Source organism: Trichechus manatus, unplaced genomic scaffold, assembly GCF_000243295.1.
Source record: "Trichechus manatus latirostris isolate Lorelei unplaced genomic scaffold, TriManLat1.0 scaffold00054, whole genome shotgun sequence".
Taxonomy (NCBI): Eukaryota; Metazoa; Chordata; class Mammalia; order Sirenia; family Trichechidae; genus Trichechus; species Trichechus manatus.
In genome coordinates this window covers 11224755-11251683 of record NW_004443990.1, presented here as the reverse complement: position 1 = coordinate 11251683, position 26929 = coordinate 11224755, and the positions used below count along the sequence as shown (strand labels likewise).

Genomic DNA, 26929 nt, shown 5'->3' with positions numbered 1-26929 from the left:
TTCTCTGTTTTAATTGTTATTTCCACTATCACCATTATTCCTTACTACTGTAGAACAGATTCCGTATTCCCCCTTAAAACTCTGCCTTTGCCTTTCACACCTTTTCTGTGGGATTTTACAGTTCTGAGAGCTGAGGAAGTGAGACAGAAAACACTGTGCCCGAAAATCAAATTCCTCTCTCAGGAGCAGAGGTGCCTTGATGCATGACAGCATTTCAATCCTGGTGTTCATTCCTCTCCACATTATATTAATGTCACTTGAGTTGCCACTCCATTACTTATTATTAGTCAGATCAATAAGCAACCGGCAGGCTTGGAGCTTACTGCCTGTCAAACCGAGGCACGTGGGCGGTGCTATTAATGCAAACTGACATTTCAGATGTCAAAGGGCCCTGGGCTCCAGAGAGAGGTCTGAGGGTGCAGTTTGGTCCAAAGAACAATTACTGAGTGCCTAGTAGGTGTCAGATGTTGTGCCAGGGGGTGGGGCATCAGGACAAAGAAGGCACAGTTTATTTTCTCAAGGAACCTAGCCTCTAGGGAGCAAGGAAGATGGGGGATGGCAGGATGAACTTCTCTTCTAAGGTCTTTCTACCCAGTAGAAATTCTTCAGGGTCTATAGGTCACCTTCTTAGGTGCGATCAGCATATGGAAGATTGCAATTTGTTCATCTCACCTTGGCACTCCTCATCTCTCTCCTCGCTTTATTTTTTTCTATGACACTCATCACTGTCTGAAGTACTATATAATTCACCTATTTGTCTGTTTGCTTGAAGGAGCCCTGGTGGTGCAGCAGTTAAGCGCTTGACTAACTAAAAGGTTGGCAGTTTGAACCCACCAGCTGCTTGGTGGGAGAAAGATGTGGCAGTCTGCTTCTGTAAAGATTATAGCTTTGGAAACCCTATGGGGCAGTTCTACTCTGTCCTATAGGGTCGTTGTGAGTCAGAATTGACCTGATGGGCTTGTTTGTTTGCTTCCAACACTAAAATGTATGCTCTATGAAAGCAAAGATTTTTATCTACTTTTATTTACCACTTTATCTCTAGTACCTAAGTCCATGCCTGCAATATAGCAGGTATTCAATAAAAAATTTGCCGATTGAATTAATGAATCTACTAAACAGGCTTTTTTTTTTTTTCCTCTCAACTAAGACTCCTCTCTGCTAACCGCAAATTTTAAAAGATGTATTTAAGGCAAAACAATCTCTCCAGAGTGGGCTGGGCATGTTCCTCAGGCTGCCTGGCCACAGGGCAGTGTTGAGAGGCTTGGAGAAGAGAGGAGGGAAGGGAGCTAATATGCACTTAAAGCCAAGTAGGCACTTTGTATGTGTTATCTCACTTAATTCTTACTGAAACCTGCAAGATAAGGTCATTATCTTCATGTTACAAACAAGGAAATAGAGGGGTGGGAAAATAGCTTGCCTGTGGTTCTACCAATTCCATGGACCCATCTGTGTTTTGAACCCAGGCCTGTGAGATTCCATGGTCCATGTTCTTTCTATCCATGATATTAGGCTGCCTCTATATTAAGTTCATCGGTCAGGTTGTCATATTGTGGTGGCTTGTGTGTTGCTATGATGCTGTAAGCTATGCCACCGGAATTTCAAATACTATCAGGGTCACCCATGGTGGATAGGTCTCAGCAGAGCTTTCAGACTAAGAATGAAAGCTTAGTGATTTACTTCAGAAAATTAGACAATGAAAATTTTATCACAAAAAAATATTGTCTGAATCTCTTGCTTTGGACATATTATCAGGAGGGATGGATCACTGGAGGAAGACATTATGTTTGGTGAAGTAGAGGCCAGCAAGGCTGAGGGAGATCCTTAGTGAGACGGATTGACACAATAGCCAAAATGATGGACTCAAACATGCCAGCCACCGTGAAGATGGTGCAGGACTGGGCAGTGTTTCATTCTGTTGTATACAAAGTTGCCATGAGTTGAAGCCAACTGGATGGCAGTCATCTGTCCGTCTGTCCATCCATCCGTCCGTCTGTCCAACCATCCATCCACACATCCACCCACCCTAAGTCCTAGAGAATACAAAAAATGAGTAAGATCCATTCCCTGCCCTGGAGGCATGCGCAGTCTAAGCATAGAGGAAACATGCATGATTGAGACCATGCTCCCCTTGCATCATTCACAGAAGGCCCCAGGGTAGATATAAAAATGCTACAGTGAAGGAGCTGTTGGCTTCCCTCACCTCCATGATGACTATGTTCCTGGTGACTTACTGTCAAGAGATATCAAAGGAGCAAAACTAGCGAGGAAAAAAACCCAAAAACCAAAAACTAAAAACCCCAAATGGGCCATTACCAAATAAATAAAAAGCAAATATTTAAAAAGCATTTGTCATGTCCTGCCACTCCTTGCACACTCCAGAAAACCCGTCTCAACTGTCCTGAATCATAATCTACCTCCTCCTGTTTGAAGATCCCCCGGGTCTGAGCTAACAAGTCCTCAGTGAGGCACTAAGTTAGGAGGCATCTCTCTTATCAGGGAGAAGACTCTGGAATCAGTCTTCTGTCTCCTTGTCTTGCTTAAGGGTGAACTGGAGCTCATGTAACAACCTTTCCATGTAACCATGCTCCACCCTCAACCTTGCAGTTATTCCTCCTGGACACTAGTTCTACTCTAGTTCTTCCCTGTACCCTCCTCATTTGGTTTGGGTCAATCTTTCTCCAAGCCCGGATCATACTTACGGAATCTCCCCAGCCAGTACAACAGGTCTCTCTGGAACCAGAGCACAAGCAACTAGCTGGTGCTAAGATCTTTGCCTTCTAATAGCCCTTGCTCCTTCTGTCCCCTGGACATCACTGCCAGCCTGGACTGGACTGACATTTAAGACACCCCTTGAACTTTATGACCCCTGGCTTCTGCTTTAAAGGAGACAGGGCATCCTTTCTGGCCCATTTATTCCTCAGCTCCCATCATACCACCTTCGGGATGGACAGCCAACCACGGAATCAATCCCAGGATATCTTCCAACATAGTCATGTGGTTTACAATGTTTGCTTTTCAAAGCTTAGTAGAAATGTAGCCCAATTTAAAGATTTCTAAATCCCGTGAAGAAACTCCATAAACATTTTTAATGCAAGTTGGACAAGTATGAACAGGAAAACTAAAGGGAAAAATTGAAAATAATGGTAGAGAGCACAGCTTCTCAGAAATAGTCCCCTTAATTGAGACGTTAAACTCAGAGGGGCCTAGATTGCACCGAGCTGATGGATTCCTATATGAGGAATGACCACAATGGCATCTCTCTGTTTGGTTGGCAATAAGATTGACACGTTTCCTTGGCTCCCTGTCCTATTAGAAAGAGGGCCTCTAAATTGAGACTACTGCCCGTTTGGGTAAGAAATGAGGCCATATGTCAACAGAATATAGGTAACTAGACATTTACAACACTGGGCAGTGATGCAGATTTGATTAGCAAGTGTAACTGCAGTAAGTAAGATGCTCTCTGCTCCTGGTAATGATGTCTCGTGGCATATTGAGAGGAAAAAGCATGATTTTCACAAAAATGAGATTCCCAATATTAAGACTGGGTCTAAAAGTGCTTAACTACTGTACCACCAGGGCTCCTTCTCACAATAATAAAAATAAATAAATATAAGAAAGGGAATGCAGGAAAGCAATGACTGTGCCTGTCATGTAGTAAGTGCTCAAAGAAAATTCTACCTATATTGCTCCAGAATGCTTCTTAGTAGTGAGGATGGCGAGATGTCAACTCACTTACTTTGGACACATCATCACGAAAGACCAGTCACTAGAAAAGGACATCATGTTTGGTAAAGAGAGGGTCAGCAAAGACAAGGGAAGCCCTCAATGAGATGGACTGGCACAATGGCCGCAACAATGGACTCAAACATACCAGTGATCATCAAGATGGCACAGCACCGGGCAACATTTCGTTCTGTTATACGTAAGGTCACCATGATTGCAGCTGACTGGACGGCAACGAACTAGAGCAGAATGTTGTTGTACTAGCTCACCAGCTACTCCCGTTAAGGAAGGCAGCTGTCCAGTGCACTCTGGAAGCTAAATCACTGTACGGATAAGAAGCAGTTTTGCAACTGATTAAATTCAGACCTTGAGGCAACTGGCAATCTGCGCTCCGCCAGGGCAGAATCTGGGTATCTGCTTTGTGAACCCAAGCTGCAAGTATCAGGGAAAATCTTCCCAGAATGAGAAATGTGCAAGAGAAGTGCTAAAGGTGCCTAATTATATTCAGCAAATTCTAAAAACCTCTCCACACAAATTTTGCATAAATGTAAATCTAAACAGTTTGATGATGATCCGTAGTTTCTACATTATTCACTCTTTTGAAATAAATAAATCTGAGTTTTTCTTAAACAATTCTATCACAGGAGTCAAACAAAGCAGGTGTAAGATGTGGAAAAAAAAAAGTCATGGACATATATTCTACTTCGGCTTTCTGTTCTATCTGGGAAAACATTCATCTTATCTGTTGCTTCCTCTCTCTTTCTCTTTTTTTAGTAAACATTAATCCGCACAGATGGTGAACCGTGGTAATCTCTGCTACCAGCTGCAGACAGGAATTTTTAATGAAATGGGAATTTAAAGGTTTTTACACAAAGCACTGGAATCTCTTCTACTCTTTCTCATAATGCTCAAATCATTTCCCCTGCCGTGGGTTATAAACGCATGACTGCAGCAGTGCTGCATCTCGAAGAAACTGACCTACTGTTCAGAAGGAGCTTAAGCATGCTGTCCCCTGCCCCACCCAGTATGAGGGTACCAAGACCCCAGCAAAAGGCACTCAGTGCTAGGATTACAAGATTTACTCCTGAACTGACACTCTATGAACCTTGTCCCAGCTCTTCCTGTCTTTTGTGGATATGCTTCCCGATCTTCCGACCTCCCTTTGAATATATTCCACAGAGTTGTGACCTTGACTTAGCTGCTTCTCTAGTCTCCAATGGAAAGATTTGCCTCCTCTTTTTTCCTGACCCAGCACTGCTCAGACTGACCACTTGGTATTTTGATATCTCCTGTCTGGGCTTAAGACCCTCCATTACAAACAGCCCCCATGAGCAACTCTGTTGGACACCACTCAGTGTTTATACAGTCGCTCACCCTCCTCAGTTCTCACCCAAGAGGGCTGATGTTGGACACTTATGATCATTCTTAAATAAATCTTATAAGAAGAATTTAAATTTAAAGGAATCCACGAGGCTTGAGGCTTTCTATAAAAGGTTTTATGAAAAGCTACTGTATATGTGTGTTTGTATATAAACACATATATAATTGAAAGTTAAGATGTCTAATCTCAGTTATGTTTATCACTTTTTAAAGAAACATTTACTTTAAAAAAGATTTATGCATCTCTAAAGACTTTAAAAATATAGTGACATAGAATGATTTTATGCTTATAATATAAAAAATAGTTTTCAATAATTTTTTTAACATAAACTGAAATGGGAGAAAATGAGAAAGAAACTCTAATAAAAAAGGGGGATTATTATCTGTTAATAAAGGGTAAACTAAACCAAACCAAACCCACTGCCGTCAAGTCAATTTCAACTCATAGCGACCTTACAGGACAGAGTAGAACTGCCCCAGAGGGTTTCCAAGGAGCAGCTGGTGGATTCGAACTGCCCACCTTTATGGCTAGCTTTACGGTTAGTAGCTCACCATAGCTCTTAACCACTGTGCCACCAGGGCCCCTAATTAAGGGTAGTAACATAAAAAAAGAAAATAATCCTAAGGTTAAGAAGTTCATCTCCACTGAAGTTAAATTAAGGAAAACTTCAGTCTTGAACATTGAATTCTCATGGGTAGCCCTTTGATGACCACAAACCCAATCACAAACCATTTCAAATGCACAGAGAGACTCTTTGAAGGCAAAGGGAAGATATCAGAGGAAATCCACTGTCATGGAAAGAATAGCTTCTTGAAGGTCAGGAAGCTTGGGGTCTGGTCTTGGTTCTGAATTCACTTTGTGATCCACGGTGAGTTACTAGGTCTTTGTAGGCCTCAGTTTCCTCAGGTATATATTTATTCCTGTGGCTTTAAGGTCCCACTAATACAAGAGATTACCCAGCAGCCACCGAAACAGGAATCTGTCTTCTAGATCCTTGATTTAAAAAAAAAACAAGCCCAAAACCAAACTCATTCCTGTGAAGTCGATTCTGACTCATAGCGCCCCATAGGACAGAGTAGAATTGCCCCATAGAGTTTCCAAGAAGTTCCTGGTAGATTCAAACTACAGACCTTTTGGTTAGCAGCCATAGTAGCACTTAACCACTACGCCACCAGGGTTTCCAGATGCTTAATATTATTTCATATAATGCTCATGTAGAAGGCAGGTTTCAGAACCCTGGACAGAGCTATTTTGATCCAAGATGAGGCAAGGAGAGAAAGCAGCATTATCTGGCAGAGAAGAGAAAACCAGGACATTAGAAAGAGCCTGGACATCAAACCTTTGGAAAGTCTGGCTTCAATTACTCCAGATGAAGTTTGCCGCTACCGTCTTTGGGCTCCACATCACTTTATAGAGATGTTGACTTGAACTCATGTTAACATCTCTGGCAAAACCATAAGTTCCTTAAAGCAGGACTCCTCAAGTTTTAGTGCTCACCTAAGCCCCACATCTAGAGATTCCCGTAACTGGGAACATGTATTTTTCACAGCTCCACTGGTGATTTTTACATGCAATGGTGTTTGAAGGGGCTTTAAAGGCAGAGATAAGTTCTTATTTAGCACCTAGCACCTAGCAGACTGCCAATAAAGCATGTTAACAGAATGCATATGAGAATAAATGAATGTGTCTTGGGATCTGCAATCCAATGAGTACACTGGCCTTTACAGAACAAGTTTCTCTGGGGAGTAGGCAACTTTCCAGAGGCTGTCACCACCCCAAAGCTGTTTTTAAATGAAGGCTCACCTAACTCAGGTGAGATTGCATGAGGTCACACCATAGTGAGAAGGATAGAAGGTTACACCACTATAAAGTGTTGTTTGTCCTAAGGTTTGAGATAACTCCCCTTAGCCAGGCAGAAGCTAGAACATCCATAAGAGGGGGTTTCCCAAGACTGAGAGGGAAGAAGAAGTCAGGAGTTATCCAAAGCCCAGCCTCAGACCTTCCTGCCCAAATTGTTCTTCAATGAATGTTTATTAAGACCATTCCAAAGCTGTACGGTCTTTTTGGATCCAAGAATCTGATCTACAATGCCTGTGTTCTGCCTTAGACTCTTCCCATAAGGGAGGTGAAAGCCAGAAGAGAGACTCACATGAAATGGAAGTGTCCCTCCTAGGAGACTGTCCCGCTGACCCAGGAATCGTCAATAAGTTTTCCTGGACCCTGGCTTTACGGGGCATGCTATGCTGTTTTGTCCATCATGAGAGAGTTGGTAGTCCACAAATTACCTGAGGGCAGGGTCACACTCTGAAGTGACCTGAAAAAATGATTTGTTTAAGTTAATGTGCACATCCTATGGTCATGCTGCCATCAAAACACTGGGTCAAATCAAATCAGTCCATCAAGGTGCTATAAAATATGCATGCAAAGGGAATGGATGTGATGTTGTTGAGAATAATAAAATAGTCCATAAAAGCTATGGAATAAACCAGCTGTTCTTTCAGGCATGGAATACGAACCACCACATACATCCATATATATTACATATGCTGTAAGCACACATATATTATATATGAACACTTATTGTTACGCTCAGAGAAACACAGAGTGATTAAGGTGTTTGCATCATGGAAGCATTTGCTATCAGGGAGACACTGGGGCACTGACTGAAACAATGCCTTGGCCTCTGATCAATGGCTTTGGCAAGGACAACCTCTCTGGTGAACCCTTCTTCTCATGGGGAACATGTGTATTCCTAGAAAGAATGAATCATAAATAGGAAATGCAGGGGTGGCTGTCACTCCTACGTCATGAAAGAAGGTTCTCAGGCAGGTAGCTCTAAGATGTTCTAAGGGGATTCTTGTCTTCCTCTAAAACTGTTTTTAATCTCAGATCATGGGGAAAAATGTCTATCCCCAAATTTCAGCCCAGTCAAACACTGAATGGGTTTGTAAATTGTTGTTCTTAGGTGCCATTGAGTTGATTTCGACTTATAGCAATCCCATGTGACAGAGCAGAACGGCCCCATAGGGTTTCCTAGGCTGTAATCTTTAAGGGAGCAGGTTGTCAGGTCTTTCTCCCATAGAGCTGCTGCATGGGTTCAAACTGCCAATCTTACTGTTTTGCCACCAGGGCTTCTCAAGTTGAGTCCCTTCCTTTCTTCTTTCCTCCCTGTCTCCCTCCCTTCCTTTTTCCTTCCTCACTAACATCCCCCCTTGTTATTTTGTTCCTGTTTTTGAAAAGTGCACTCAAATACCAGTTACTCCTCTGCACACAGCATTAGTCATGCCAGCATTACTTACTGAGCATTTATATGTGTCAGGCCCTTTGCTATGTACCAGAGAAGCAGAATTACAGACATGAACGAGCCGTCACCCCTACCCACAAAGAGTTCAACATCTACTGTCAGAATGAGGTGTAGGCAATTAATGCCAATAAGAATTAAATGAGTATCGTAAAACAGAATATAAGCAAAGGGAAGAATGACTAATTTCAACCATAGAGATTCTGGGAATGTGTCGCATATAAGATGGCACTTGAACTTTGACCAAGGAATAGGATTCTCATCAGCAGAGGAATAGGAAAAGCACCTCTGGCTAAGAACAGCGTGCTAAAGACTTGGAGAAGAGAAAGACAGTGTTACAGCTGGTTTCCTCTGTGGAGCACCCTTGAAATGCTGGGGCTTGTGAGAATCTCTGGCTAGAATGGAAATACCTCTCTTCCTCTTGATAGCAAAGGGTAGAAGGTATTCCACAGAGTGACTTGGAACCTTAGTCATAGAGCTTTTTTTCAGCTTTACCACTCACCTACCTGTATTGGGGGAGAGCAGCCTTCAGCAAAGTGTCTTGAATCCTTAGAAATTCAATTTTCTCTCCTTGCTAGCAATCATGGTTAACCCAGGGGCCAGAGACCAGGTGAGTCCAAGTATATCACTCCGAAACCATTGTTCCTTCAGACATTATCAGCCCATCCTGAAAGACTCATGCCAAAATGAAAATTTTTCTCCCTCAGAGACTTCTGTCCCTCCCTGCAACTGCCTTCTGTCAGCAGATCTTCAGTATTTAGGCATCCTAATACATGTCAGAAGTCCAAATGTGAACAGGATGAAAGTTTCTTTGCATGGGTCTCTTGGGTACTGAACAAATCAGGTCTTTTCAACAAATCAGGAGTCTTTTCAGTGCTAATAGAGCTGGCTCAGACTGGCTAACAAAAGGTAACTGTTAAATTTTCAAGAATTTCATGAGCTGGGTAATATCATATTGGTAGCTTGAAATCGACTGTGGTGGGAGTATTTACACCATGGAAATTGGCAAAGACTAGAAATCAGGACTCTTTTTTCCAGACAGCTGGCTATTAAACTTTTGCTAGTATAAGACCGAATATTTGACTCTTAAGAGTCCTCAAAAATTTTGCACCAGTTAGCTGAGATCATGCAGACAGCTTTCAGAGGGTTATCATCTTCCTCCACAAGCTGAAGAAATGTTGGCGTCCCAGGAAATGTTGAGAGATGAATATCAGCAATGGCGTTGGTAAATTACCCACTCTCAAAACTACAGTGTGCTGCAGGGAAAAGAGGAGAAGAATCCTGGCTCAAATCCTTATTTAAGTCTATATTCTTTGTTTTTCTCACCTGCAAAATGACGATCAAGATACTTATCTAACAGAGTTTCAATAAAGAGTAAATAATATTTGAAGTACATAGAACAATATAGAGAATAGAGTTACCCACTGCCATTGAGTAGATTCCGACTCATACTGACCCTATAGGACAGAGTAAAACTGCCCCATAGGGCTTCCAAGGAGCAGCTGGAGGATTCAAACTGCAAACCTTTTGGTTAGCAGCTGAGTTCTTAACCACTGCATAACCAGGTCAACATCCAGTAAATGATGGCTTTGGAGGCAGACTAATGCAGGTTCAAATGCCGGCACTGCTACTTTCCAGTTTGTACAACCCAGTTCAAGTTATAACTTCTCTGGGCCTCGTTTTTCTCATATAAAGAATTAGAAAAGCATTAACTACCTTAGCAGGCTGCAGTGGATTAGGTAGCTGGCACTCAATATCCATTCTACCTTCCTTCTGGTCTTCTCAGTATTACAGCACTGGAAAGCTAAAAACTACGTTTCCCAGACTCCCTTGCAGATGGCATGCAGGAGTGAGTCAGGTACCATCAACAAGATGCACTTGTGTGGGATTTGGAACGCAGACGCAAGGCAGAGGCCAACTTTCTATTTCTTGGCTTTTGCTGTTAGCAAGTGTGGTTGTGGAGACACCAGGCTTTTCTGCAGCAGAATCCCAGTGTCCATGACTGGCTTTGAAGGTACTGAGAGGCAACTGTGCTGGACAGGTGTGTAATCCCACTCCTTCCTGATTGTGGCGGCCTGAGCAGCTCCCCTGCTGGGTCAATTCCACAATGTTGTTCTGGGAGTCATTCCTGGAGGCAGAGCCTGGGGTCCTCCTCCAGCCCTTTCAATGATATTATGAGCACCCAGTTCCCTGTGTTAAATAACTCTAAGCCTAAAATGACCAAAAAAAGTGTTTGTGTTATGCAGCTGAACCCTGACTAATAAACAGTGTTTGGGGAGGTTTACACAGACACAAAAGATAACATGCCTAAAACATCTAACATCATTCTTGGATTGTAACGAGATCTTAATAAACGTGAGTTCCCTTCCTTCCCATGCTCATCAGCCCTCCTTTCTCTATGGAAGAAAAAGACCCAGTTCACCATGGTTTGGAATCAGCATGATTTGTTCTGTGACCTTTCTGTATAGAGTGTGAGGTAAACGTCTATTCTCTGGGAAAGTCAGAGCACTACTATAAGTACACTTTCGTGCATGCAGATTCTCAAAGGATGCTGAACAATGTCCCAAGACTGTGGCCTTCGTGGACAGAATTATACGGTAGTTGTTGAAATTGGGAGGGAAGACTTTCCTTCTGGAACCTGTGAGAAGATGGCATTGCTTGGAAAAGTTTTCCTTAAGATCCACGAATTGGTTTTGTGACCATTTATGCCCATTCCTAGTGAAAGTAGTGTGCAATCTCCTACTATCTTATTAACTCTATTTTTTAAAATTTGCCTTCTGGGCATCTACATTTGGAGTAATTATTTTTTAAAAAACTGAGTTTTCTTTTCTCTGCTCTTTTATTCAAGTCCTTTCCAAGTTATTTCCTAAGCAATTGTAATTGTTTAAGCGATTAAAATGTCAAGAGGTGGGAACGACTGATTAGAATAGCCTCACCATATGCACTAAAGAAAGCCATACGAGAGAAAGCTGGATTCTGAATATGACCTCATTGTTAATGTGGTGTATTGTGTTAACCTCATTCCAAATGTAAAATTTGCTGGAAACATTGATATTCAGCTCTTCCTGGTTTTGTTTCTGGCACCTCAGGCAACTGCTCACTATTAGATCTAAAAATTCTAAGAGTATTACAAAACAAAGGCCTGGAAAAGGAAATATAGATGTGGGTGAAATAAAATTATAACACCAACCTCTGTGTCTGCTTCTATCACTCCCACAGAATGTATGCTTTACCTAAGAATACTGCACCTTAAATCTGAGTCTCTCTCCGTGGTGAGAAATAGGTCTTCTCTCTAGCCTTTGGGCATCGTGTGTGGGGTGGGGTGGGTAGTGGCCAGGGCATAGGCAGGATGGTTTCAATCCATATCTGAATCTATGTTTATAGATAGATGGAGAGCCATGGTATTATTACAAGGATATCCAAGTTACCATGAGTAAACTCAACACTTTCAACAGTCAACATGGTTGGGCAACAGAAATACCTTTGATCTTAAAAGCCTTTTAAGCTCCACTCCTAGCTCACTGTCCTTCCCTCCAGGGAGGCAGCTTTATCTAATAGAGAAGAGCGCTGCCTCTGTAGCCCACGGATCTGGGTCCTACTCCTCACTCTGCCACTTCTAGCTCTGTGGCATAGACAAATCTCTCAGCCCCATTCCTTTGTGCTTTTTCTTATTTTTAAACTTTACAGAATAATGGGAGACATACAGTTCTATGAGTGTTAACACATGCATGGATTCATGTAACCACCATTAAAATCAGGACACAGAATAATTCCAGCATCCCCCAAATTCCCCTCATGCTGCTCCTTTGTAGTCAAATTCCCTTCTTCCATCCTCCACCACTCATACCCTTGAAAACTCTGTCCCTACAGTCTAGTCTTTTCCAGACTATTATGTAAGTGGATTCATATAGTATATAACTTTTCGAGACTGAACTATGACGGGATTCGTGTTCAAGATGGTGGGACTGGGTAGACTTATTTACCCCCACCCCCAACTTCCCAATATTATTAAAATGAGCAAAAAAGTATAAACGATTAAATCGCCAAAAGCCCTAGAAAACAGAGATGAACAGAAACTCTGAGGAGTTTCTGAACAATAAAGAGCAAATAAGATAGGCTTGGCAGCAAGTGAAGACTAGGGAACAGAGAGTCCCAAAGCAACCAAAGACAGGCTCCCTGCAGAGAGGGGAGCTGCTCCCAACAAAATGCTGGAGAATCTCCAGACTCACCTCAACAAGTATGAGAAGTAGGAATGGAAAGCAAAGACACTCCCAAAATCCATGTTAGAGAGGGGAATTGTTTCAAAAAGGAAAGGCACTGAAATACCTCCAGGAGCAAAATTCACTGAGGGGCAGCACTCCTTGGGCATCCGCTTCCTTACCCTGGTACAAGTGCTCCTTACTCATGGGGTCCCCAGCTTGACTGTGGAGTCCCTGTCCATACCTCCTATAGGAAACCCTGCTTATTGGCATATCCAAAAAAAGTTTCCTGCAAGGAAAAATAAATACATAAATAAAAGACCTACATAGAAGCATAAATAAAAAATAATATCAGGTGTATAACCACATGGAACAATAAAATGGCAATAATTAAACCCTGTTGTATTGGGGTACGAATAGCTCAAGAGAGAAACTAAAGGAAAAAGCATAGAGTAGTTTCAAGCACATGCAAAAACTTAGTTGCATTTCTGATTAGTGAGGAATGGATAATTTAGTCCATAAACTGGGTAACTGAAAAAAAGTTAGGTAGATCTCTTCATTATACAACAGACTAAAAATAATTTGAGATGGATTATAGACAAAAATGTTAAAAAAAACTCCACAGTGATTAAATTAGTAGGATAATACTTTTATGATCTTATGCTAAAGAAGGCCTTCCCAAACAAGCACAAAACCTGGAATCCACAAAGCAAAAGAATTACAGAAGTTCCTGTACATCAGCAAAAGTCACTATAAACAAATTTAGAAGACAAATAATAAAATGGAAAACATATTTGAAATACCTAAAACAGAAAAACGATTCCTATTCATAATGTGTAATAAATGTATAAAAATCAATAAGAAAAAAGACAGTCTATCTAACAGAAAAAAGGGTAAGAGACATGAACAGGAAATTCACAGAAAAAAATAAAAGCAAATAAACATAGGAAAAGATGATGAGCTCCACCGGAATCAGGGAAATGCAAACTCAAACAAGACAGCATTTTTCATATTATCAGATTGGAAAAATTTTAAAAATTGATAATGTTCAGGGTTGGCAAAGCCATAGGGGAAAAGCAGTATCTTACACAGTTCGTGAGACGGATAGAGTTTTTGGGATGACATTTTGGCAGTATCCATCAAAATTACGAGTTTGTGACTTCTTGGCTTGGCAGTTCCACTTTCAGGAATGTATCTATTGAGACGCTTGCTTTGGTACATAAAGGCACATGCAAGACTTGGGTCGCTGTGAGTTGGAATCAACTCGATGATAACCGTTTTTTGTTTTTTAAAAATACCTGGGGAGGGAGTGAAGGAAGCAACGCAGACTTGCCATCTTGGGCTCTGAAGTAATAGCAGACATCATTTTGGCCACTGGGCCCCAGAACCTCTGAACTAGAGTCAGGTAATGTGTGGGGTGGAAGGGATGAGGTTTCTAAGACTTTTTTTAGTCACTATGAACAAATACCTTCCAGGAAAGCCCTCAGCTGTGGGCAGAAAGGGCACAGATCAGCATCTCAGCACTGGAAATAGACCAAGTAGGAGGAAGGAAGGGACTGTGTCTCTCCAGTGTCTCTAACAGATACAGCCTACTCTAGTGAGTGGAGGTGGGGGGGTCCTCCCCCTAGCCACCTGCCTCGTTTCTAAAGACCAATTCCTTAGAGCCATTTCCAGTGGTATTTTGAGCGCTGTGGGTGAATTTAGCACCGTGGTCTTATACAAAGACGAGACCGAATGGCTATAAAAACTGCAGCCGCCAATGACAAAAATTTCCTGGAATAAAAAGTGCAATTGATCTGGTCTCATCTTAAGCAGTGTTCCACAAAGTCTTACAACCACTCTGTTAGAATCACTTGAGTGCCTTTTAAAAATCTAATTCCTGGGTCCCATTTAAGATCACCCTGAATCAGATCTTTGGGGAGAGGGGCCTAGGCTCTGCATTGTTAATAAGCCTTCCAGGAAAATATAACACCACTGACATTTAAGGATCACTACCTTAAGGAGAAGGCATTGATGGTTCATTGGTAAAATTCTCATTTTCCAGGCAGGGAATCTGGGTTTGATTCCTGGCCAGTATACTTCATGTATGGCCAGCACCCATATGTCAGTAGAGGCTTGCATGTTGCTATGATGCTGAACTTCAGCAGAGCTTCCAGACTAGGATGGACTAGGAAGAAAGGCCTGGCAATCTATTTCTGATAATTAGCCAATGACAACCCTATGGATCACATTCCCAACCAATCATGGGAATGGTGCAGGACTGGGTTGTGTGCGGGGTCGCCATGAGTCAGGGGCCAACTTGACGGCAGCTAACAATAACAACACCACCATAAAGGAACCCACTCCTAAATCCTTCTAATGAACTATCATGCTAAACCTAATTTTTGACAAATCTGGAGAGAGAAGGAAGCGAAGAAAACAGAAATCTTTGGATAGATTTATTTGCTTTCAAGTTGAGGTCTCTCTAAATACTTTTTCTCAAACAGAACTCGTTTTGGAAGGTGGGTACCCAGAAGCCTGCGTGCTGAGGCAAGGAGGCCCACCAGGCAGGAGTGGAGAATGGAGGAGAGCAGCAGTTCTCGACAGCTTGTTAGCATCCTACCTTAAGGCAGGCAGGGGATTTGAGATGAGGAGAAACTCTGGACAGTTAGTCTGTATATTTTTTAGCAGCCTAAGGAACTAAACATAGATTTCAGATGCACGGTAATATAGTGGAAATAGCAAGGGATTCGGAATAAGAAAGAACAAGTTTGGAATTCCTGCTGTACCAGTTACTCCTGGTTCAGTGAATTTGGACAAAGTATTTCATTTATCTCAGCCTCAGTTTCCTCATCTGCACAATGGGAACAACGTCACCCTTGGCTGGCCTATTGTGAAGATTAAATGAGATAAAGCATGTGAAATCACCCAGCCTGGCACTATCACTTGGAGGCACCAGAAGTAAGATTATTTCTAGAGTCCTTTTCCTTTTCCCCAATGAGAGATATCAGAAGTTGGCATTACTTAAAAAAAAAAGGAAGAAAGGGAGAGAAGGAGGGAAGGAGGGAGAGATGGAAGAAGGGAAGGAAAGAGAATGAGAGACAGTAACAGCAACAACACCAGAAAAAAGAAAAAGATACAGCAGGAAAAGAAAATTAGCTTGGTCCACTTTGGCAGCTATAATATGCTACCAGCAAATAAAATGTTTCACTGCACATTTCAATTAAAACCTTTAAAGGGTTCATCACGTCACTGTAGATTACTCCAAATAAGGAAACAGTAGATTAGGACAATTTTCTGTAGTTACAGAGTGAAATAATAAGAAAGTAAACACTGGGAAGCTCTTAAAGCATCCTAAATTGTTTTTTCTGCCTTCAAATGTCAAAATATCTGTCTCAATAGATATTTTTAAATTGCATTCCTCTTTCAAGACTTTTTTAGCCCTAGTGCCTCGCTTAGGAATAAAAGAAATAACTTAGCTGGAAACAGCACAATCTGGGGAGTGCGTGAGGGGAGTTTAAATAAATTTCAATGTGACCATCTTTCTAGATCTTGGCAGATATGACTGTGTTTTGCCACTGAGTTGTATGGAAGCTGGAGAGGAATAATCTTTCTCTGTGGCCTACTGTTCCCATTGTCTACTATGCATAACAAGTCATCTCAAAACGCAGTGGCTTAAAATAATGATATATTATTATCACTCATGGTTCTGTGGATTGACTGGGCTCAGCTGGGTGGCTCTCAGCTGGGGTCTTTCATGGGGCTACAGTCATCTGAAGGCTCCCTGGGCTGGAAGTCTAAGATGGCTCACTCATATGACTGGCCATTGATTCTAGAAGTTAGCTGGGGACGCAACTGAAGATACCAACCAGAACACCTACATGTGGCCTCTCCAGGTGGTTTGGGTTTGTTGGGCATAGTGGCTGGACTCTGAGTCCCAAGAGTGAGCACTTCAAGAGACCAGGGGGTAACAGTGTCACTTCTACTGCATTCTATTGTTTACACAGGACCATCCAAGAATCAAGTCCACAAGGAAGTCTATGTGGAGATGACTCCTCGGAGGCAAGGTTCATTGGGAGGCCATCTTAGGAGACTAGCTGAAACACCCAATTAAACTGCCTATTTAAGGGTTGAATCGTGCACCGCCCCCACCCCCATATGTTGAAATCCTAATCCCCAAAACTTCAGAACCTCACCTTATTTGGAAATAGGGTAGTTGCAGATATAATTAGTTAAGATGAGACCATGAGGGTTGGCCCTAATCTCTTTAGGACTGATGTCCTTATAAGAAGAGGAGAAGAGACAGAGAGAGAGACACAGAGAGTAGAATGCCATGTGAAGGCAGAGAGAAGCACAGGCAGAAGGCCATGTGAAGATGGAGCCAGAGACTGGAGTTATGATGCCTCAAGCTAAGGAACACCAGGGACTACCAGAAGCTGGAATAGACAAGGAAGTTTCTTCCCCTAGAGCTTTCGAAGAGAGGGTGGCCCTGGAAACACGCTGAATTCAGACTTCTAGCCTCCAGAACTGTAAGAGAATAAATTTCTGTTGTTTTAAGCCATCCAGTGTGTGATAAATTGTCACAGCAGCCCTAGGAAACTAATATACTACCCTGCTCACAGGAGCATTTCTATCTTTACAAGATCAGTAACAGGGTCATTTACCATTTACTACAAATTCCAAATGGAAGCTCCACCTGCATGTATAAAAATGCGGTTACCATCAAAGGAAACAACACACATGACCAAACATTCCTCAAGAAAGTCTCCATGAGAACCCTTTTATTAGATGAGGGCCCACTGGAGACATCCATCCCTGCAGAATCTCTGATCCCAATCCCTAGACAGAAATGGAGTCAGCTTCTCTCAGCTGCTGAGCAGTCCTGGGGAAGTAAGTTGCCATAGATGATGCGTTTACATTTGGTATCTTGACAGAGCAACTCACTTCCCCTAGATGACGGAGAGGACTAGATAATTTTTAGGCTTTCCTCCCTCCTGCCATTCCATTATTGTGCCAGTGGCTGAGGATTTTGTAGGGACCTCACAGAATGAAACATTTTCAGCTAATTTATGGTTGCTGTAATGCATTCTACTAAGTCCTCCATCTCTTTTCTGTATTTGGTTCATTTGTGAAAATAGGGAAGGCGGGGTGAGTTGGAATCCCAGTTTTGTCACAGTGTGAAGTAGAGTGAAGAGAGATGCCAAGCCTGAACCTGGTTCTGACATTCACGAGTAGTGACAGTTGTTCCCTTTTGTTCAACCTCTTTGAAGATTTTCTCATTTGCAAAAAATACCAAACTCAGTGTTGTTGGGAGGAATAAATGACCCTACTCTAGGTCTTCTTACCACTGGGCCATATTTTTTAAAAATTGTGGCAAATATATATGCAACAACTCATTCGCCTTTTCAATATTCTTCACGTGTGCAATTCACGGACATTAGTTATGTGTGTCATGTTGTCCAACCATTACCATAACCCATTTCCAAAATTTCCCATCACCCTTAACAGAATCTCAGTGTCCCCTAAGCAGTGATTCTCCCTTTTCCCCTCCCTCCAACCAGCCCCTGGCAACAACTGATTAACTTTGGTCTCTATATACTTGCCTATCCTAGATATTTCATATAAACCATTGGGCCATTTTTGTTGTTTGGTTTTAGTTTTTTCTTTTTTTTTAACCTTTCTTGAATGACTTAATGCTTATGGTGTACCAGTAGCTTTTAGTTACTGCAAATCTCTTTGAGAAGTAGTCAGGGCATGAAGAATATGTATAAATAATAGATGAGTGAACAGAATTACAAAGCAAAGCAACCCTGTTTGCCAATTTGGACTCCAATCATAGTTTCAATCTGATCAAAAATAAGCATTGAATCACCAGCATATGTAAGGCATTGTGATAGGCTCTGTGGAGGACAAGATTCGTATTTGGTCCCGGTAATCAAAACTTCTTCTACTCTACTTATCCAGAGATCACTAAACCTGGAACTGAATGGCAGAGTGACAGCAGCAGCACAGATCAATCTGTCTGCTAAGGAGAGAACCAAAATCTTGCTTCTGCTTCGTGCACAGCAGCCAGCTTGAAAAGAGTTCTGCAGACCAAGCTCTGCAAACTAGGCAATTTCTCCTCCTTTCCAGGTTTTCTTAAGTAGATCAAGAACAATGCAGGAAAGATATACTTCTGAATCTAAGAAAACTGATTGACAATGATTTAAAACAACAGAAGGGACATATAAGAGATACCAATGATTGTCTTTGGCAGTTAAAACAAAAAAACCTAAAAGCCCGTTGCTGTCGGGTCAATTCCAACCCATAGCGACCCTCGAGGACAGAGTAGAACTGCCCCATAGGGTTTCCAAGGAGCTGCTGGTGGATTTGAACTGCTAACCTTTTGGTTAACAGTCATATCACTTAACCACTGTGCCACCAAGGCTCCTAGTTAAAACAAAAGGGAAGCTAAATCAGCGAAGAACACCAAAATAATCCATTACCACAGAGGTACGGACGACCCACCTGGGCAAGGTACTGTGTGGGGACTGAGGAGGATTGTGTGTGTGGGCCAGGAGTGGGGGTGAATAAACACAAGGCTTTTAAGAGCTCACAAAGTTGGAATGAGACAGATACCCGCATAACTGTAACTGAAGAGAAAAAGTGCTAACACTACAAAAGCTCAAAGTTCTAAGGAAAAGCAAAATGACACCAGTGGGTGGCATGAGAAGGACTCATTGGAGGGAAGGTCACGCTTCAACCTGGCCTCTGAGTAGTGGTAGCAACAGTAAGCAACTGGGTTTAGATGAATCATAGAGTTTGTGAATGGAAGAAGTGGGAGAAAATCTAGAACGAAGGCTGAAGACAGACTATAGAGCATTTTTCATGCTGACCTAAACGGTTTACATTTACTTGGAAGGGAATTGTTTCATGTAAGAATGTGTGCAGTGGAAAAATGACAGAAAAACATAACTAATGGTGGTTTAAATGAGAAGGAGCTTTGTTTATTTCACACAAGAAGTCAGGCAGTCCAGTTGGTATGGTGGCTCAACGATGCCACATGAGACCCAGGCTCTTTCCATTTGCCTGGCCCCATCATTCTCCACAGGTGGCTTCTGTCCTCATGCTTGTCACCTCATATTCAAAATATGGCCATTCCCCCTCTAGCCTCATGTCTGTGCTCTAGGCAGGGAGAAGGGCTACGGGTAAAGAGACATGCGGGTGAAGCCCCTCCCAAGACTTTCACTTGCATCTCATTGCCTAGAGCTGTATCACCCCATCTCTAGCTCATAGGTGACTGAGAAATTGAGTATTTTGTTTCCTGCCTCTGTGGTAAAGAAAGCCAAGGGAAAGGTACTTATGAACCTCTTTTCAGTAGCCAGTCCACAGTGTCTGCCATAGAAGTGGTAAACTATTGATGGTTTTGGAGCAAGGGAATGGTAGAATTGAAGCTGCCCTTCTTGACAATTTCACTGCAATACAGAGAAAGATGAGAACTTGAAGGCTCAGGTTAAGTAATGGATTCATAGTTATATTAATAAGTGGTGGAATTAGGATTTCAACCCAGGCTGATGGCTCCCAAGCTCTTTCCATTTGCTCTTTCAAAGCTGACTCTTACAATTTGAGTCTTAAGATTGGTAGGCCGTACAGCCCTTAACAGAATTCTCTCTTAAATAGAACCATGTGCATAAGCACCAAAGCTAAGAAGCCAATCATCCATCTATTCCTTTAATCCTGCTTTAATCATATCTACTTGTGTCTTGTAAGTAATCCTGGGACAGAGTGTAATAAAGTGGAAAGAGTGGGGTTTCAGAGAAAGATAGCGATAGTTTCAAATCCTAGCTATTCCTTTTCCCAATGGTGTGATTTGGGGCTAATCACATAAATTCTCTGACATTTAATACCCTTACGTGTAAAATGGGAAGAGGGATAACAATGGCAGAAATGTGTAAATTAAATAAGATAATGTGGGTATGGCAAACACCTTTAGGTTAGTTGGCCCAATCACCATTCTCAAATCCCTTCTCCCTAACCACTTCCAAAAGGAGCCCTGGGGGTACAGTGGTTAAAGCGCTTGGCTGCTAACCAAAAGGTCAACGTCCCTACCAGCGGCTCCATGGGAGAAAGATGTGGCAGTCTGCTTCTGTAAAGATTTACAGCCTTGGAAACCCTATGAGGCAGTACTACTTTGTCCTATAGTGTAGCTATGAGTCGGAATTGACTCTTCGGCAATGAGTTTGTTTGTTTGTTTTTTAGCCACTTCTATCCAGGGTATTTGTGTGTCATCATTCTGGCTAATCAGACACAAGTGAAGTCAGCTACTTTCCTAGGAATACTTGTATTTTTCTGATACAGTTTCCTTTCTTTTTCCCTTCTTTCTTCCTGCTGATGGACATGCTGGCTGGAGCTGAAGCAGTCATCTTGCCACCATGAAGAAAAGATCATGAAAATACCAGAGGCTTCATTGTGTACAGCATTGGCTACTGACCCACCACCACTGCCAAGCCCCAGACCTCTCATTATGTGACAAAATTAAATTCCTATTTGTTTAATTAAGATGTTGTAGTTTTATTTTCTATTACTTGCAGTTAAAAGCATGTAAAATTGATACAGTATATAAAAGCACTTGGTGCCTAGTTGACACTCAATAAACGCTACTATAATAATCATCAATATTATTTTCATTATTTTTGTAAGAGAGAACACCAAGCTACAGGCTAACTTGCAGGTGAGAAGACTATCAACAAAATACAGGACCAAATATGCAATATTTCCATGAAAGGTGAAAACAAAGTCACCAGGAAGGATTGAGAGTATATATAAAACCATGTTGGGTCTACAGGGATGAAAATTGTCTGTACAGACGTTGGACAAATCCAGGCTATAAGCGCAAAGCCAGGATTATAGTCAAGAACTCTCTATCCAGATGCAGAAAGAGAGCACACACGGGGGAGGGAAGCATTTGTGCTGGAGAATTCTAAGTGATGGCTGCAAAACTAGCGCTCTGACTCTGGAAGAGGGACTTTGGGGCTCTGACTTAAATTCAGTATACGGTGTTCATGGAGATAGAGAGAAATCAAACTAGCAAAGAGAGACTGTGTCTCCTGGTAAAGAACTTAGTATTCAGGGGAGCCAAGGTCCACGGAAATGAATTTTCTGACCTTCAGAGTTCTCCCGCCAACAACCGAAAGAGATGAAGTGTTAATCTATAATGTATGTTAAATGCTCCGTTTTGCATGAATCTGAAGTGCAAAATGGCATCTTATGAACAGTAGATACCGAGAAGTGAGGAAAGGCTATTTTTTAAATAACTCCAGTGAATAAAATAGCCCTGGGCATGCATTTATATATATGTATAATTTTTTCCTAAATAAGTGACCAATGACTGCTCAAATACACAGCATAGTGTAGATCAGACAAAATCAGAGATTCCATATTCACAACTGCAATAGATCAAAATTTCTATCTACAATCCATACCATTTTATTTATTTATACATTTCCAAAAAATTTGTAACAATTTATAGAAACACATACACAACCAAAGAATAAACAATAGATGAAAAGAATTTTCTCATCCAAGATCATTGAGTATGCATGTCTCCTGTGTCACCAAAACTGTAACCTGTTGCCATTGAGTCAATTCTGACTCATTGCAACCCTATAGGACAGAGTAGAGCTGCCCCATAGAGGTTCCAAGGAGTGGCTGGTGGATTCGAACTGCCGACCTTTTGGTTAGCAGCCGAACGCTTAACCACTGCTCCTCCTATATCGCATCCCTTTAAATAACAAAAGGTATATGCAAATAAGGACAAAACCATAACATTTGTGATTTCTCACCTAGTTTTAAAAAAAGGCAAATCATTATTCTTGAAATATCACTGTGGAAATAAAATATCACTGTGGAAATAAAATATACCCATATCTCTGAGATACAGAATAATGAGGCAAAGAACTTTCCAAGAAGGCGGAGCAGAGAGCCAGAGATGAACTAAATGAAGAAGGTAAAGAGACATAGTGTGGTAGGCAGATAATGGCCGTCCAAAGATGTCCACAGCCTAATCCTCAGAAATTGTGAAGATGTTACCTTACGTAGCAAAAAGCACTTTGCAGATGCAATTAAATTAAGGATCTTCAGATGGGGACAGTATCTGGGATTCTGTGGATGGGCTCAGTGTAATGTAAACACAAGGATCCTTGTAAGTGAAGAGGGAGGCAGGAGAACTAGAGTCAGAAAGAGACTCGAAGATGCTATGCTGCTGGCTTTGAAGATGCTGCTGGCTTTGAAGGAGTCGCAAACCAAGGAATGCAGGTGATCTCTAGAAGCTTGAGAAGGCAAAGGAATAGATTCTCCCTCTTAACCTCCAAAAGGGGCGCAGCCTTGCTGACACCTTGGTTTTAGCCCAAGGAAACCCATTTCAGACTTCTGATCTCAACAGCTGTAAGATAATAAATCTGTGTTATTCTAGGGCACTAAATTTGTGGTAATTTGTTATAGCAGCAATAGGAAACTAATTCACATGGAAAACAGAGTCAAAAGATCAAAGAGCTATGTAGTGAGAGTTCAGAAGGAAAGAAAGATACGTGGATGGAGAATCGAATGTAACTAAATAAATAATAGAACAAAGATCTTTGAAGTGAAAAGGAACTTGAATCTTCAGAGAGAAAAGGTCAACTGAGTTCTTTAGGAAAAAATTATAGAAAATTGTGATCCCCAAGGCTAAAAAAAAAACCTACAAGCTTCCAGAGTTGATATAAAGAAACTGCTATCACTGTCATCACTGAGTCCATTAGATATTTGTGCTAAGTATTTTACTTGTACCGTCACCGCATGATGGCTTATACCATCCGCTTATCCCAAACTTATAGCTGGGGAAGTTGGGGCTCACTGAAGTTAAGCAGGTATATACACTTACAAGTGGCAGGAATGAAATTAAAATTCAGGTTGAAACCTATGACCTTAATTGCTGGCATCAAACGTCTCATCTACAATTCAGAAAGCAGAAAACCAATGGGCTGATGACTATAAAGAACTAAGGGAAAACATTTTGAAGCCCTTGTCTAATCATTGAAGTATGGGGCAGGGGGAAATGATGTTTTCAACATATAAGAACTCAGAAAGTTTACCACCCACATAACCCTTTGTGAAAACAAAATACCAAAAAAGCTAAATTATCAGGTTGTCCTTCACCAAAATAAAGCTGAGAAACAGAAATAGATAGACTGTAAAAAAAAAAAAAAAAAAGAGCAATAATATCAATACTAAGTAATTTTTGAAAATATGGCACTGAAATTTGGTGGGATTGTTAAGTAGGTGCTTGTAAAACAGAAGAGGCACGAAGTAAAAAATTAACAATCTGGAACCAAAATTCAAGATAATTTTAATAGTACAGGGAAGGCGGTAAGGAAGAAATAAAGGGAAGATAAGAAAAAAAAAACACCTGGTGATACACTCTGTTTAAGTGACGCGACTGTAGATATTGCTCAATTTTTATGAAGGTAGGACAATAATTTTTGTTTGTGAAGGGCTTAGGATGACCAATAGCAAACAAAAATACAAGGTGGAACATTTAAACCACTAAAAGGTAAAATGTAAAAAAAAAAATACCTAAAATAAAACCACATAAAAAAGTTGGAAAAAAGGAATGGAAAAAAATTTGCTTAGCAAATGCCAGTAACAACCATAATGTGGGAGCTACAGACAAAGTAGAAGTCAAGACAAAAGCATCATCTACAAACAAAAAAAGAGCCGACCAACTGCCATTGAGTCAGGTCTGACTCGTAGCGGCCCCACAGGGTTTTGAAGGCTATAAATCTTTACAGAAGCAGACTGTCACATCTTTCTCCTGTGGAGCCGCTTCTGGTTTTGAACTGTGACCTTTTGGTTAGCAGTCGAGTGCTTTTAACCACTGTGCCACCACAGCTCCTATTCACATAAACAGTATACTTTATACTGGTAAAATGTATGTTTTAATAACAAATTATAATAACTGTGAAACTTAATACCCAGGGCAATACATTATAAAAAAGGATAATAAAGGGGTATTAAAAAAAAAAACACAGGAGAGATTTTTTAATTAAGTAGAAATAAAAGTAAGGCTATAGAGGATTTGAATAGCATAGTTAATCTAAAAGTAAGAAAGGGAGGGAAGAAAGAAGGAAAGAAGTATGGAGAGAGGGGAAAGAAGGGAGGGGAAAGAAGGAAGGGGAAGGTTAGCATTTTGTTCCATACATGGAGATTATGCATTCCTTTTATATGCCCACGAGCTATTTACTAAAAATTGGTTGTATTCCAGGTCACAAAGAAAATCTTAGTAAATATACAAAAGTTTAAATCAGACAGTCACATTCTCTGACCACAGGACAATAAAGCTGGATATTAAAACCAAAGGTATAACAATAACAACAACAACAAAATGTAAAAGAAAAGGGAAAATCAAAGTCCTGGAAATTTTTAAACACTTATCCACATAACATTTTGGGTAAAAAGAAAGTCAAAACTGACCTTACAGACTCTTTAAAAATGAAGGAAAATAACAACAATTCATGAAACCTTGGGCATAAAAGTCATAAAGAACTTCAGGTAACAAAATATTAAACGTTTCATGCAGGAAAAAGTCACTGGTTAAGAGACAAAGGAGAAAAACATCTGCAGCCTATTTAATACAGGTTTTGCACCAATAACATACAAAGAGAACCTGCAAGTTAAGAAGAGAAAATAAACAGGCCAATAGAGAAATGGGTAAAGGATACTAACTGGCAACTCACCCATAAAGAAACAGAAACGGCCAATAAACATAGCAACGGATGTTCACGCCGGTGATGAGAGAAACGCAAACTGAGACAAGAAAGTTTTTTTCCCATTAGATTGGCAAAAAATGTTTAAGTCTGATGATAACCAACTTGGTTAGGGTGTGGGGAAACAAGCATGCTTACACCGTCTTGACCAGTGTTTAAATTGGTACAGAGGTTTGGAGGGCAATTTTGAAGTACTTACCAAAATTTTTAAAACATAGAGCCTTTGAAAGAGCAAGACTACCTACAGGAATCTATCCTGCAAGAAGACTCAACGTAAGATTATTTTAAGAAAGAAAAGTTGAAATTAATTTGATTTCTGAGAACAGAATGGCTAAAGTATAGCCTAGTTATACCACAAAATACTAAGCAACTCTTAAAATAATGCTGTAGATTTTTATGTACTGACATGGAAGAATGTCCATATACTGCTGAGTTAAGAAAATGAAGCTGCAGCATTTGTATATGCTCTGATCTCACATTTAAACACACATACACATCCAGTATATATACGTATATACATATTTGACTATGTCTAGAGAGAGATGCCCTGGTGGCGCGGTGGTTAAAGTGCTCGGCAGTTAACCAAAAGGTCGACAGTTCAAACCCATCAGCCACTCCGCGGGAGAAAGAGGTGGCAATCTGTTTCCATAAAGATTTACAGCCTTGGAAACCCTATGGGAGAGTTCTACTCTGTCCTATAGGGTCACTATGAGTTGGAATCTACTTGATGGCAGTGGGTTTGGTTTTTGGTTTGGTTTATGTCTAGGGAAAAGTGTAGAAGGATGCACACGGTTGAACTGTCAATACTGACTTTCTCCAGAGAGTGAGACTTAGAGCTTAACTTTATACAATCGTATTTTTTTAAGCTAAAAATGTAGCGCCAACTTGGTAATTTTAAAAAACTAAAAGAAATACATAAAAAAAAAAATTAAGGTGAAAGCAAAAGTTAGACTAGGGGTAGGTGACTTCACATAAATCCAGGGCATTTGTCAAGGCAGGGTGGAGCATAAATTCAGCGCTGAGCATCCTAGTGGTCAAAGCAAGAAGGATAATATAACCATTTATGTCATAGATACCATAATAACAAACGCAAACCACTGCCCTTCTCTAAAGAGGTACCATTTTGTCCAGGCACTTTGGTCTAATGGAAATTTCTCCTGTGACTTTCATAAAGCATTGTTGCAAGTGACCTTAACAACTCATCTACAATAAATATGGTTAGTTTTGTAAGGCTGTCTCTTAAATTCATTTGATTAGATCCTAAGAGGAGTAATCAAAGTCCTTCTTTGACAAAACATTAGTGAGCCCAAGTAAAATTCCTCAAACACACACATATAGCAGCAGTACCATTAAGAAAAAATCACTACCCACTTGCAAACAGTGAAGACCAAAGGAATGAATGGCCAAGGGGCCATGTGAGGTGAAGCAAGCTACACACTCCTTCCTCTTAAATCAAAGCCACAACTGGAACTGGCTGAAGACTGTGAGGACTGCCAAGGATGAAAAAAATGTTTCTAGTTTATTTATACATAAGTATATCAAGATAATTCAAATTACTTTTATTAGC

The 26929-nt window shown here is 40.9% G+C and overlaps 1 protein-coding gene across 2 annotated transcripts in view; it reads right to left on the bottom strand.

The window, feature by feature from the left end:
- The window catches only part of CA10 (carbonic anhydrase 10), a 543166-nt gene that overhangs the window by 235317 nt on the left and 280920 nt on the right, over positions 1 to 26929 (bottom strand). The window lies entirely within an intron of this gene.